Below are 16,282 nucleotides of genomic sequence, written 5' to 3'. Positions count from 1 at the left end.
TGTATATGCTATGTCATATAGCTGTTTAGACTCTGAAATACATATAAACATATGTTGCTGTCCAGGCCAAGGCCTTCAAGTAGTACAACAGTAAAGACAGACTAAGCCACAAGATGACAATCAATCAACAGTAAGTAATGCAGATGTATAGTCCAGCAGCTTCTATCTCCACTCTGTACACAATCCCTAGGGGGTAAAGACTTCAGTTGAAACAATGGGATGTATCTGTTACTTAACAAGGCATAACTGAAACCATCACAATCACACTGACAAACAGAACAGTCTGTATGGCAGGAAGCAGTAGGTCTGCATTTACCCATGGTGAATTGTATGGTAATGTACATCCAAATACCGTAAGACAGCTTACCCCTGATACCCCTCACATGTTGTAACAGCCTAGGTTAGTTATGGTGCACCCCTCAACAGACTGACATACAGGGGCATATACCACTGTTACATACACTGACCTCTGGACTGCATAAGGGCACACATGTGTTGTGCAGATGAAGCCCACACATATATGGACCAAACCCCACTATATGTGCAGGGGCCACAACAGCAATGGAATGATGGCAGGAATGGCAGCATGACATACTCACAGGCCGCTACATAACAACCCCTGACAGCATGTCATATGGACAAAGCCTGGTATGTAGGTGGAGGACAGAGGCTGGAACACAGGCCCATATGTAAAATAGTGTTGTCATACACTAAGCAAGTCACTGGTGTTACAGGATAGTCTGCAACATACCCTTAGTCAGGAATATGAAGTCAGAAACACAAATGGATGTAGCCATGTACTGATAGCACTCAACACACACACAGCCAGTGATATATCTGACACAAGACCTGTGTGGTGCACAGGCAAAACATAACACGCACACTGCTGGCCATCAAGTGGATAGGCACACAGTTGAGAGCTATGCAGACAGACTGCAGTCCATGTTAAACTAGTATGTACACACAAACCCTGTAACACTGGTGCCATACAATGCATACAACAACAGTGCTCACACTCTCTTTGCAGTTCTGGAACCTCATACAAATATGTAGCTGGCCTGAATGTGCAATTTCTCTTGTAAGAGGTATTGCTATCTGCTGTCTGTAACACTGCTGCCCACACACAGGAAGGATATCCACCATGCAGGAAAAGTAAAATGACCATGCCCACATGATGTAGGGATCTATAGTAGTGGGTTGCCATGACAATGGTAATTGGAAGTACTACACAGCATGCTGCATGCAGGTAGCAAGTGGAGGACACTGACTGGTGCAGAGGCTATCACCTGATCATGTGCATCACCCCCAAAAGCCATGCTGCAATCTATTTCAAGTAGCTCAATCCATTTACTGGACAGATAGAGAGAGAGAGAGATGGAGAGAGAGTTAGAGAGAGAAAGAGAAAACAGAAAACAGTCCAGAACTAAAACTAGAACCACTACCAAACCAAAAACAGAAACAAAGGAAGCAGACTAAGGCCATAGCTAAGGAGAGAAAACAACTCCTACAAGGACACTATGCACAACAGACCTCATCCCCACAACAGGTATGTGAAGTATATATGCATGTAATTGACTGTAGTTCTTGGTCCATAATACTGGGGTAGATGATGTGGAATGATATACATGCAACATCAGCTGTTGCTGTTGTAATGATTTTCAGCTGAACAACTGCTATGGACATTAGAGCCTATCCCTGTGGGTAGTGGGCCATACCCGCCAACTGTGCAGAGCAGCACCAACTGACAAGATGTAAGCCAATATAGTGTGTGTTGTATAATGGAAAGGATGTATATTACTGTGGCCAATAGCTGGTGGTGGAAGTAATGCCATAATGGTGAACACATGGGTTCCAGAGCCCACCACTTGCAGGACACTCAGGTTAACATGTATTGCAGCATGGTGAAATGCCATAGGTGTGTAATAGGCTTATCTGAAATCTGGCCCTATATATACCCCCTAATGTTAGGCTGTGTCCATATGTGGCACCTGTCTGTGCTGTAGCAAGGCAGAACAGTGCAGCTGCGCAGGAAGGAGATTTAGAGATTGTGGACATGATGTCTGAATGTACCCCATATATAAGTATGTATATGTGTATATCTATATTTATATATATATATATATATATATATATATATATATATATATATATATATATATATATATATATATATATATATATATATATATATATATATATATATATATACATGTATGGCTACATATATACAGATACCTATATGTATATATATATATATATATATATATATATATATATATATATATATATATATATATATACATAAACATATATATACAACATAATATACATCTACACACACACAAACACACACACACACACACACAAACACACACACAAGCATATATATATATATATATATATATATATATATATATATATATATATATATATATATATATATATATGTCTACATATACAAACACACACACACACACACACACACACATATATATATATATATATATATATATATATATGTATATATATATATATATATATGTATATATATATATATATATATATATATATATATATATATATATATATATATATACATATATATATAAAGACATGTCCCCCCTATATTACCAACGCAGTGCTGCATGCCATGTATGAGGGAACAGCACAAATAACAATACACACAGATAAATCCAGCTGTAAGTGTGTGCAACATGGACGGGTATGTCACATGTGAACCCCTTGTTGGGACCACATTGCCCTTGCCTGTGAAGTAGGCAAAAGAGCAAGTATCTATCCCGGCAGAGGGCTGCCTCACAAACATCTCTGATGCTCAGGTGAAGGCTGCCCTCTCCAAAGCAAAAAACACTGCTTCCATGGGACCAGATGGCATCCCAGATTGCATCCTACATGAACTCCAAGAGGAACTAATCCCACAAATAAAACAGCTATACAATCTCAGCCTCACTACAGGATATGTGCCCACAGAATGGCGTACAGCAACAGTGGTCCCACTCCACAAAGGTGAAGCCTCTACGGACCCTGGAAACTATCGCCCCATAAGCTTGACTAGCTTAATCTGCAAGGCTATGGAGAAGATCATCATGGAGCTCATAAACAAAGACATTGGGGACCTACAGACACTAGATCCTACCCAGTTCGGCTTTGTCAAGGGCAGATCCTGCCTTTTGAACCTGGTTGACTTCTTTGAAACAGTCACCAAAGCCATAGATGAAGGGAAGGTAGTCCACACAGCCTATCTGGACCTTGCAAAGGCATTTGACACAATACCCCACTCGGGCATCATAGATAAGCTATCCAGCTTAAATATAAACCCCTATGTCACAAGATGGGTTGCAAACTGGCTCAAAGACAGAACCCACAGAGTGAGAGTTGCTGGAGCCATGTCAGACTCGAAACTGGTCACAAGTGGCATCCCACAGGGTTCTGTCCTGGGACCACTCTTGTTTGGTATATACTTTTCCAATGTACAGGCAAACGTGGGAGGACTATGGCTCACCAAGTTTGCAGACGACTGCAAACTGGGCGCCATAATCGACTCTCCAGCTGACACAAACATCCTTCAAAAAGGTCTCACAGAGACAGATAACTGGTGCCAGTGCCATGGTTTAAAGCTAAATGCCAAAAAATGTATAGTCATACCCTTTGGCAAAAACAATGTGCCCACAAATTACCACATAGGCGGAAACCCATTAAGTACAGAGAAAGTTATTAGGGATCTGGGGACCCAAGTTGATAGCAATCTTGCCTTTGAAAACCACATTGCCAAAGTGGTTAGAAAGACCTTCTACATAGCCCACCTCATCACGAAGGGTTTCACATCTAGATCAAGAGAGGTAATCGTGCCCCTTTATTCATCCCTCATCAGGCCCATCATAGAATACAATGCCCCTTTTGGGATGTACCTTACCCGACACCTGCAGCAATTAGACCCCAAAAGTATCTCACCAAGAGGAGCAAGGGTCTCAAACAGATGCCATATGCTGCTCGGTTAAAAAAACTCCAGCTCTACTCAGTTGCATACCACCTGCTTCGAGGCGATCTATGCCTGACATACAAAGCTATGTCAAATCCAGAATTAATGGACATGCTCCACCTCAGTAAACCTAAATCTCTTAGAGCCACACGCTCGAGGGACTTGAACCTCAGCACAGAAATAAATAGAACTTGCTGGAGGGACAGGTTCATAACCCAGAGGCTCCCTTCGCTCTGAAATAGAATTCCAGTTCATGTGAGGCAGAGCACGTCACTGAATCTCTTCAAGAAGAATCTCGATAGATGGATGGGGGATCATAGGTTTGTCCCAGGGATTACTCCCATGTCACTATTAGACAGAGGCACAGTAAACTAAACCTTAAAAAGGGCTCAGTATACTCAAATCAAGGGGTGGCATAAGCCATACAGAATCAGGCTAGGCTTATAATTGCCCCAGGGCAGATAGCCTAGTATGAACCTATGAACCTATGAACCAATGAATATGGGGAAGGATGGCAGGTATATTTGTGGAGGTGGTTCAGTTGGTAGATATAGATGACAGCCTACAGGGGTGGTATATGATACATGTGGTGGGTAAACACCCTGGATGGTGTGTGTGGTCTGCAATGTGGAAGACCCATGGGGCCCCATATGGAAACAATGGGTATAAGGCTCCCACCCATTGCTACACACAACAGCAGTCCATGGACCCAAAGATGCCTGGCCTGGAGGCTGAGCAGGAGGAGCATGAGAACCCTGTGAATGTATACTGGGTGCCTCAAGGTGCTGTAGCACATCCCACAAGTGTCTGTGGAGCCCTCTATGGAACAGACCCTGGACCTGACATTGGGTGACAGAATCATGTCTGTGTGTGCCCCCGGGGGGGGAACATCCCCTGAGGTGGTTCCACCTGAAGGTAGTGCTAGGCCAGTAGATGAGGAGGCCCCAGAGTGGGTCACACATGTGATGTGGCCTAGTAACATGGCCAGATGAGGTGGGAGAGGTGGTCCTGCTGGCAACTATTCCCTAAACATACTATTGTGTCACTGTTATAGAACATATGTGGGTAGTAATAGTTTACATAATCCTGGAACATCTCCAACAGCATGCATGGATATCCCCAATAACACAGAATATCAGATGTGCAGCAATCACATAGCAAGCATACCACATGCATATATGGAACCATAGTGGCCCTGAAAATGGCATGCAGGTGAAATAGTCTGTAACAGGCCAGCAATGATAGTGTCCACACAGGGAACATGGCTACAAACACATAGCACAAAGTGTGGGCAATACAATATATGTCCCACTGGTAGGTAAGCTGTAGCCATACCTACTGAGTTATGTGAACAGTTTGTTGTCACTGATATGTTGGGGGCTGACAGAGATGTGTATTAAGAACTATGGTAAACTTGTTGTATGAGTTGCTCAGACCTGTTTCCATCTTTAAGTCTTTCAGGCAAGATGTCCCATGGCTGCCTACCTGCGCATTCAGCGGTAGAAAACGAGGTTGTGTTGAACTACCGATTCCAGCACTACCCTGTCCTGTTTGGCAGAGCTGTCTGTGAGCAGCAGGAGTGGACCGCCCTGTGGTCTAGTCCACAGGATCAATGATGTCGGCCTGCATTACCACAGTTATGAGCAGGTCCGGCATCATTGTTCTGACCTGCTTTGCAATGCCCATCGGTTTGCTGCTGCAGTCTGGGGGGATCACCTCGCAATGGAGGGGTCATGCCATCCATCTCCCTCGACACGTGTTGAGGAACTCCTCACCAGCCTTGTGACACCTTCCTGCCCTCACACCCAACAAATGGCAGAGACTATTGTGGAGGTGGGTGCCACCCACACACCAGATGAGAAGCGTGCAGGTAAGGCCACAGGGCACATCAGTAGACCACTGTTGTGTATGCATCTGTACAGGTAGATCATGCATATCTGACATGTCATATATATAGTTTGTTGCTGCATAGTAGTAATAAACAGATGTGCATAAGTGGTAGTAATGTGGACTTGTACTGTTGATGTACTGTAATGCTGCACCCACCCTGTAGCAATGCCACAGCTGTGGCCACTGACATCACATCTCTCACACTCTTATGTATGTCACTCTGGTATACCACCAAGGCAGCAGCCTGTAGCTGGTGACTATGGTTTATGTTGATGCGTGCCAATACACCAGGCATTTAATGGCTATGGTATATTCCATGCACACATCTAACACACCTACCCATAATGCATGCCATACATGTTCACATATTGTTGCTGTTAAATGCACTGCATCACAGTGGTGACCATGATGGGGTATCGGAAGGGTATGTCAGACACCTACACGATAACCAACATCCTGTCATTGTGAAATGTGTCCACAGGGATGAACATAATGGTGGGACACGTGGCCTATAGTAGGGACATGTGTGGAACATCACCCTTATACAGTACAACAACAGTGTATATACCAGTATTACAATGACAACTGTTACAGATCTACACAATGGCATAACATATTACTGTGGTCCACATTATTAGCTAACGCTAGGGTGTAACATGTGGTGTTCAGTGTATGGGACACTGCAAACTGACACATGTGTAGGCCATACTTGTTAAACATCTGCCAAAAGGCTGCAGGTGGGGAGGGTGTGTCAGCATGACACACCAGTGCACTGCAGCAGGGATTCTAAGGATGCTAAGAATGGCTGTATCTGCACACAGTCAGCTTCAGGAACTGTGGCAGATGTAACCCTACCCTCACAGCAATAGTGATGGCAGTATGTGAACAGCAAGGGATGTGTACATGAGTAGACCTTGCAATCATACAGAGTTGGGGGACATGTGTAGGGCTGAATGACAATACACTGGCAAATGCAAATGGCCCATGCTAGTATACCCCTGCCAGGAATAGTGACTGCTGTAGTACACATAACAATAGGAGCAACAAACCGTCATGATATGGGCGTGCACACATATGCACACAAGGAGTGCATGCATCACGGTCAGCGTCCGCACACCTAACATATTTCTTAGTCACTGCATGTGAATGTACAGGACATATGTCACATATCAGGCTCATGTACTGTTAATATATGCGGTGATGTGGTCCCATGGCAGATCAAATAAGAGTGCGTCATATCAGTAATGGTGTGTACACTCCTCATAGCCTCGGTATGGTCTGACAGTTGTCAGTGTAATAGTATTGGATTGGTCATACATGGTCTGCTGATGTTGAGCTCTGTAAACCAAACATCAGGCATTCACAAAAGACATCTGTCCACATATCATCCCAGGTATGTGTCACTGAAAAACATAGGGGCTGCGAGCATTAGAGCAGACATAACTGACACAGTACTACACATTCAGCAATGGGTTTTACACCTGTGAGGTTTGGTGCACAGTACATTGCATGGTGCAGAACAGGTGCACAGCAATACTGTGTACATGGGTGCAATGTTTTCCAGGGGAAGGGGCATCACCTACTAACACAGCCCATGTGTCACACGCATATATACTGTTGCTAACATGGATTGATTATAGCTGCACTGCATGCTGTTGAGTACCATATGTTATGCATGTTGAAAGATGGGTAATGGGAGGACTGTATGTACTATGTGCAACTTCAACTGTATGTGTGAGTGTGCATATGAGTGGGGGGTTATTTTGTCTGTAAGTGCAATCTGGTGGAGTGGAGGGGGGTTGATGCATGTAGGATGTGTGTGTGTGTGCATGTGTGTGTGTTTGTGTGGGTGTCCATGTATGCACATGTGTGATTGTGGGGTTGTTCATACGGCAGTACTTCCCTTTGGGATTATGCAGTACATGCACATGTACTGACACATGAGACATCAGGAATGCTTGTCTGATATGTAATCACAGGACAGCTGATAGTATAATAAAATCTGTAGCATGGAACATGCATTGGGAGGGGAAAGTAGACACCAAGTATACCCTTAATAGTGCAATCAGCAGAGAGGTGAACAACAACCCATGTAGGCAGCACTACAGATGTATTGGGGAACTACTAGACAACACCAGGGAGTGTATCCATATATTACAGTTGTCACATGATATGTTGATTGACCAGCAGATCTGGCATGTACTGAGCAATACTTACACATGACACTCCAGTGCATGACATTATGGAGTGAACGTAGTAGCCCCTCACATATAGGGGCCATGCTCACGATGTCCGGACATACACAGGGTGAACACTGAATGACATCAGTGAGGTCATGTAAAACCTATTCCACTAAGGTTAAGGAGGCAATGGAGTAACAGGTCTTGTGTTGTGATCACTCATCTAGGCATTTAGAGGAATGATACATTAATGACTAGTATTAATGAGTGTATGTTACCAAGTGTGATGCAGGATGGGGAACTTATGTGAATAAATGTGGGACTGTCTGTAAAATTACGGACAGGTAGGTATTAAGGTGGAATGTGTGTGTGTGTGTGTGTGTGTGTGTGTGTGTGTGTGTGTGTGTGTGTGTGTGTGTGTGTGTGTGTGTATGTGTGTGTACTGTTATGCACTGCTGTACAGGTCTTAAAGTGTGTTTCTTGTTTTTCCCCATAGGTGGTGAGGTGGGTCAGGGTCCCTCCTGCATGCAATCTGATGTCGGTGTCCATACGGACACCAGAGATAATGATAGTACTGTTGAGGCACAGGCGGGGTTGTCAGGGGCTGAAACTGTGCCATTGTTTGACATCCCCCTCTTAGCAAACCCAACCCCGCACAAAGTTACAGTGCCTATACATACCCCATCACCAGTGGCCATAGCAGAGGGACAGTTGGCAGTTAGTGGCAGTGCACAGGAGAGTGTGGTGTCTATGCCTACCATGTCTGGTTACAGCAAGCATAGCTAGATGCCCAGCACAGCACCACATAGGCAGATGTAATGGGGTGCTTGTGGTAGGGCCGCTGGTCATCATGCCCCTAGCAGAAGTGCCACAACTGGTACCACCAGGCACATGTTTCAGACTGTCATGGGGGCACAGGCACATATGGAACTGTACACCAGAGAGGGCCTGAGGCTGCAGAGGGCTGCTCTCACATCTGCAAGCGACAACTTCCATGAACTGTCTGGTGCCCTCCGTGATTATACTGAGGTCATGGATAGATGGTTGGGTGAGATGGTGGGCCTCATCGACCATGGTTTGTCCGTGCTTGAACATATGGTGGGAGTGCGGTGATGGCCAGGTGGACGTAGGCCAGCAACACAAGCAGCTGGCGTTCAAAGTGGACATGCTAGGACACCAAGGTGCTCCCATAGGGGCAGTACCAGCCCCAGCACTGCAGGGGGCACTGTCCACACCACACTACAGCAGGCCATGTACACGTAGCTCTGGCCAGTCTCAGGAGGGACCTGGTTTCAGCAGACATCTGTCATCATCAGGGGAGAGTAGCACATTGAGGCCTGTACCTGGTTGTACCCACAGAATCCCTGGCAGGCACAGCCTGCGTGTCTGTGGCCGGAGACGGTGAACTGCACATCCTGCCAGGTATGGTCTGCAGCTGTCCAAAAAAAACCTGTATAGGGCAGCCACATGCCAGAACTGTGTGCATGCATACCCACACACTATACGAACACATCTAAGGCAACCCCATACCTACACACACCACATCACCATGCCCATTTCAACTAATTACACCTCTAACCCACATACATGGTGTCAAACATATGGCCCTCACTTGGTTCTGACAAACCAACAACACACCCTGTGCACATGATGATACCTGTGCCATATCCCTGTCATCTATAACATCAATGCAGGGACAAGCTAATATGGTTCTGATGCACATGGTGACTGTACTACAGTGTGTCAATGTACTGCAGTGTAACATGGTGTCAGGAGTAATGTTTAATGCATACATGTCAGGTAGTGTAGCTGTCCAGCAATGATGCATTATAGCTGTTAGTAACACTGGGTGATTGTGGTCTCCATAATGTTATCAATTTGTGTCATAGCTGTACATGTGTCAGCAGGAGAATGTTCTGCAGTCATACTCCACAAGGGGTATGGCACACTGGTGACACCATGGATGTGCCATATCTGGGGTACAGTTTAACACATGTCACAGGTTTGTATAACAGTTATTGCCTGTGTCACATGGACAGGTGACCCACTGGGATATGTATAATCAGCAACCGGATGTAGACCCACCAACATACATGCACGTTCTTACTTGGCAACACTGGGACTAAACCCCTACCTAGGCATGTAGTGCTACTGAAGTGTGTGGCTTTCATTGCACACATCACACAGCGTGTAGGGTGAGTTGTGTTCCAGGTTACATGTTACATGCAGAACATCCCCAGACATGTACAGTATGGTAATGGAGGATGTAATGGTTGTATATGGACAATACACAGTGTGACATACTGTCATATATGCATTAACAGACACATAACAGGCAGACACACATCCAAGAGACCTGGGCCTATTGGTGCTAACAAATTTGTCAATGTGTCCAGTGTGTTACAGGTAGGCTGCACACAGCACATGCATAACTGGGCTGGATAGTGGTATCAGTTACCTGTATGGTTGAGGGTGATGGTGGGCACCATACAGTGGTACATAGGACATATACCGGGTCTACCATTGTGTAATGACAGTGTACACAGCACCCACAGTGTATATTGTACTCACTGGAACCCATGATGACACTCTGACATACCCACCATCACACATTGCCCATGACTGTGATACAACCCATTGTATAGCCCAACAGTGGTACTACAGGGATATGCATCTAATGCACATGCCACAGGCATAGTAGGGTGTTGCATTGTCATGCTTCACCTATGGGCAGCAACAACACTATCTGTACTACTGTATGGCAATGTGTATTGTAATAGGAATTTGTGGCCTCAGAATGCTGTACCCTACAGATATACAGGCATGCAAACATACACCCACTAGCCAGAACTCAATGGGTATCCCATGCCTATCGACTCATATGTACAACACTCTTGTGCTGGTACTGCAAGGACCATGTAGCTATTAGGGGGAGGAGCATAACAGGGTACATGTAATGTCTGATACAGCAGCAGCCACATCTTCCTATGGCAATGGATGTTGTGGTGGTTATGAAAGCTCTCATGGTATTCCTAACTACAGGTGTGCTAACACACAGACACTGCTATCCTCAGTAATGCACATGTATACATGTGTCAGTACTGGAGTGCATCGCTGCAGGTGATCATAGGTGTGTACCTGGCTATTGTCTATGGAGAGGTGAGTTGTGTAGGGGATGTGTGTACTGTGATATCATGCCACCTGCCATGTGCCAGCAGGCAATCTATTGACAGACACCACTGTGGTGACCCTCTGGGTGTAAGTGACATGCATCAGCCGATCCCCTGGGTGCCTCCTGTGAATGGCCACTGATGTGATCCAGTTGACATGTATGCAACATGTCTTACAGCACATGGTTAATGTCTGTGAAGGAGACCTGTACCCAAGCATTTTCTGTTGACTGTGGTAGTGTAGTGGAGGTACCCATGGCATGTGGTGCATACAGGGTGTTGTCTCCTATATGTGCCAGTTATAACACAGCTGGCCAGACATTTCAGTGTCAGTCAAACATAGGCTTCCTGTATGTGTCCAAGCTGGATACTTGCCATCTGTACATCTGTACAGGGACTGACAGACATCAGCTTGGCAAGTAGCTATGCAGTAGGATGAATGTGTCAACAGCTAGATATTTGACAACAATATGTATGCCATTACTACATGTTGGAAGCCCTCAATGACATGTGCTGCACAGACGGTAGTCTACAGTTACATTCCACATGTCAGATAATTATCCAGTAGAGGATACATACTGTAACACAGCTCACACACAAGGAACATGACAGTGAGGCCTCAGAGTCCAGCTATGCCTGCAGGTGTGCATGTTGTCAGTACTACATTTAGCACTCTACTCTTGCCTGGGAAAGCACTGTCAACAGTAGTACCACCATGATACACTACATGCCAGTGTGACAGCACATAACCTGCATTACTACCCTTATATTTAACACATTCACATGGATAACAATGCTGTAGAAGTCTTATATACGTATGTGTCCCACACATGACACTCACACCCCTTGCAACTGTAATGACAGCACATAGACCATGTATTGTACATGGCATTGCATACACGTATTACAGATGTCATTACCTTGCTATGTTATCAGACTAGGATGTGAGCACTGGTTACCAGGGCTGAGCCATGCTTAGCAGGTACCAGCATTGCTGCAATTCAACAGCTAAGCAGATTTGCGCACTGGTAAGTGAAGCCTACATGGTGTATGTGCCCATACGTTTAACCATTGCTTAGCACTGCTTAGCTTCACGCAAAACCACGCAAATGCTGCTCAAAACTGTCTTAACCACTCTGTATCTGACAGCCTTTATTCTGCCCAGCAACAAAATACACAGCCCTTGGAGGTCTTGAACCCAGCACCCTGTAGACTACAGTCACAGTATTTAACCACTATGCCATGGCAGCTGTGAAAACAGTTGTTTTTCCAATATTTTATTTTTATTTATTTTACATTTGTTAACCGGGAAAGTCTGACTTGGAATGAAGCCAATTTTCAGCGGAGGCCCGGAGAGAAACACTCCAGATGCATGTCTTTGTAACATGGGAGGAAACCAGAGCTAACCCACATGAAGGCAGGGAGGCCATGCAGACGCCACACAGAAGGAACCCCAGCCAAGAATCGAACCAGAGAACCTCTTGCTGTGAGGCGACAGCGCTACCGCTGCACCACTGCACTGTCCAATACATCTGTCACTGCACATATTGAATAGTATTGAACAATTACTATGACTTCCGCAATTGTGTAGTACTTGATATTACTGTTGCATCACATATGTTGTTATATCTAAATATACACATATCAAATACATACGGTGAGATACATCTGGGAAGGTATACACAATCGTGATGTTTACACATGACAGGACTATGGATATATACATATACATATGTTGATATATGTCTACATGTACATACACACACATCAATATATATATATATATATATATATATATATATATATATATATATATATAGATATATATATATATACATACATATGTCTACACATCTGTATAGTGCATCCTATATATGGCCATTTGTAGATCTCTTTGTATAAACATATACACTAAGGCACTGTACGAGCACCTCCACTCATGCATGAATCATGCCATTCCAAACTGAACCAAGATGGTTTCCTCCAAAAAAGGAACCCAATTTGGTGGTCCCCTGCCATAAACAATCTATACAACAGAAGAAAGAAACTGTTGCAGAAAAGAGGAACATCCCAGGATGCAAAAAAAACTCCCTTACCAGCCTCAATAAGAAGCAGAGATCCCTCCTAAAATCCTTCAAAGCTAGTTACAAAAATAAAATTGCCAAAGATTCCAAGGACAACCACAAGGCATCCTATAGTTATGTCAAGAATCTAAATGGCATCGCTCAGATCTGCTCTGAGCTACAACAGAATGGCTTTAAATATACTGATTCCAAAGATATCGCCAATATCCTGGCAGATCGATTCAGTGCCAACTTCACCCCTCACCCCCTAAAGGGCCCATCTCAATATCAAAAGATTGCCAAATTCTGGTACTCATGGCCACACAAGTAAAAAACGCACTCTCCAAATCTAAGAATACAGCATCCGTTGGACCAGACGACATCCTGGGCTGTATACTACATGAACTACAAAATGAACTGGCACCTCACCTAAGTGTCATGTTTAATCATAGCCTCACCTCAGGCTTCGTGCCCAGTGAGTGGCGCACAGCTACAGTTATCCCACTCCACAAGGGGGGATCCACCTTGGATCCCAGGAACTATCGTCCCATCAGTCTGGTGAGCCTGATCTGCAAAGCCATAGAGCACATTATCATGGAACTTATAAACAATGACATTGGCAACCTTCAAACACTGGACCACACCAAGTTTGGTTTCGTAAAGGGCTGATCTTGTCTCCTCAACCTGATTGACTTCTTCGAATCAGTCTCCAGATGCGTGGATGAGGGTAAGGCAGTCCACACAGCCTATCTGGACCTCACCAAGACCTTCAACACCATCCCCCACTCTGGAATCATAGATAAACTTACTAAGCTGGGCATTAATCCCTTCATCACTGGATGGGTTGCCAACTGGCTTACTGACAGAACCCACACTGTAAAAGTAGCTGACTCAAAATCCAACTCCAGACAAGTTACAAGTGGAGTACCTCAGGGTTCAGTCCTGGGACCGCTCTTGTTTGGCATCTACTTCTCTGAAGTACAGGCCAGCACTAAGCGACTCTGGCTAACAAAGTTTGCAGATAACTGCAAACTGGGAGCTATTATTGAATCCGAAAATGATGTGGATATTCTACAAAAGGGCTTTACAGAAACAGATGCTTGGTGCCAGAGCCATGGACTCAAGCTCAATGCCAAGAAATGTATAGTTATCCCCTTTGAGAAAAAACATGTACCCATGAATTACCACATAAGTGGCAGTACGCTAAACACCGAAAGTGTGATATGAGACTTAGGGACACAGGTGGACAGTGGTCTCACTTTCGATAACCACATAGCCACAACAGTCAGGAAATCCTTCTCTGTGGCACATCTCATCACTAAGGGCTTTTCATCCAGAAAAAAGGAGGTCATTGTCCCACTGTACTCATCCCTCATTAGACCCATTATAGAATACAACACCCCATTTGGTATGTACCTCCCAAGACATCTGCAACAACTGGAAAGTCCACAGAAGTACCTCACTAAAAGAATCACAGGCCTAAAGCAGATGCCTTATGCTAACCATCTGAAAACACTCCAGCTACACTCTGTCGCATATCGCCTACTGAGAGGTGATCTCTGCTTAACATACAAGGCCATGTCAAACCCACTGCTGTTGGACATGCTACACTTAAAGAAATCCCAATCCCTCAGAGCTACACACTCCAGGGATCTAAATCTGGTCATCACAATGAAAAAAACATGCTGGAGGGATAGGTTCCTGACCCAGAGGCACCCCATACTCTGGAATACACCGCCCATACATGTCAAGCTGAGCACCTCTTTGGCCCTCTTCAAAAGGAATATATGTAGACTGTTGCTATTGTACCAGGGGTTGTCTTAACAGACATGTTGTGTGTGGGAGGTCACATATGCTTTTGACATGTGTGCCATTGGCTACTGACAGACATCCTAAGGACATCATAGTACAGTACCACAGCTAGCACAGTAATGATCCTGTGGACTACAGCAGAGATACGACTGATATATGTGGGCAGTCTGGCACTCTGTGGTCAGTCCAGAGGTGTACACAAATCCCCTTCATGTGAGACATGTGGACCATGCGTCACAATGTAGATGTTAATAGCCATGTACATGGGAATATCACATAAATACTGGACTACATATGCCCACACAGTTTATGCATTCACACACGCCAGTCTGTCTTGAAACATAATAACTGTTGGTGCAGGGGTCACATGGCCACATACTACCCAGTAGTTAGTGGCATACATCGGTACACAATCCCACTGCTTTGTCAGAAATACACAACAGTTATGGTGGCCTGGCAGCAGTATGTCTTGCAAATAACTGGACATAACAGCACACTGGGTAATTACACTAGGCTGCTAGGCATGTCACAAAGCACTGTGCAAACTACAGGCAGACTGCCGCAACACTGGACTACATTTTGTATGGGGGAATACACATCTGCCTACAATTATAGCAGGCTCTACATGCATGTCACAGTACAGAGTAACAGACACCTGTGAGAAAGTGCATACCCACAACCAATGTGAACACAGCCACAGCCACATATGGTATGCAAGCTTAATATGACACTATATGGACTGTCTGATAAACACCATCCTCATATGTGCCACTCACACACTAACCCTACATACACTGGGTCATGACACAGTGTGGTCCGATGCCTGTCTGTGGTATGGGACACCTGTGCGTCTGGCCCTACAGACATGTGAGCCAATAGGGTGCCATACACTGGAGCAGTATGTAACATCAGATAGAAAAGGACCAAGAACAATGGCATCTACCACAGTCTGTGCACAGCCCAAGGTATGTATGTGCAATACACATACTGTCGACAATCACCATAAGTACATAGACCCCAGTACTGTACACACAACCACAGAATGCCCAAGTTATGTCCTCAAAAACAACCCCTACTATACATAACATGTCTAGCAGTCTGATATCTGACTGGCTTGTTATCAGGTATGATGTTAATAAATAATGGTGTACAGTACATATGCACTTCTTA

This window comes from Protopterus annectens, chromosome 4.part1, assembly GCF_019279795.1.
Source record: "Protopterus annectens isolate FY-2018-M chromosome 4.part1, PAN1.0, whole genome shotgun sequence".
Taxonomy (NCBI): Eukaryota; Metazoa; Chordata; order Ceratodontiformes; family Protopteridae; genus Protopterus; species Protopterus annectens.
This window is presented reverse-complemented; position numbering follows the sequence as displayed.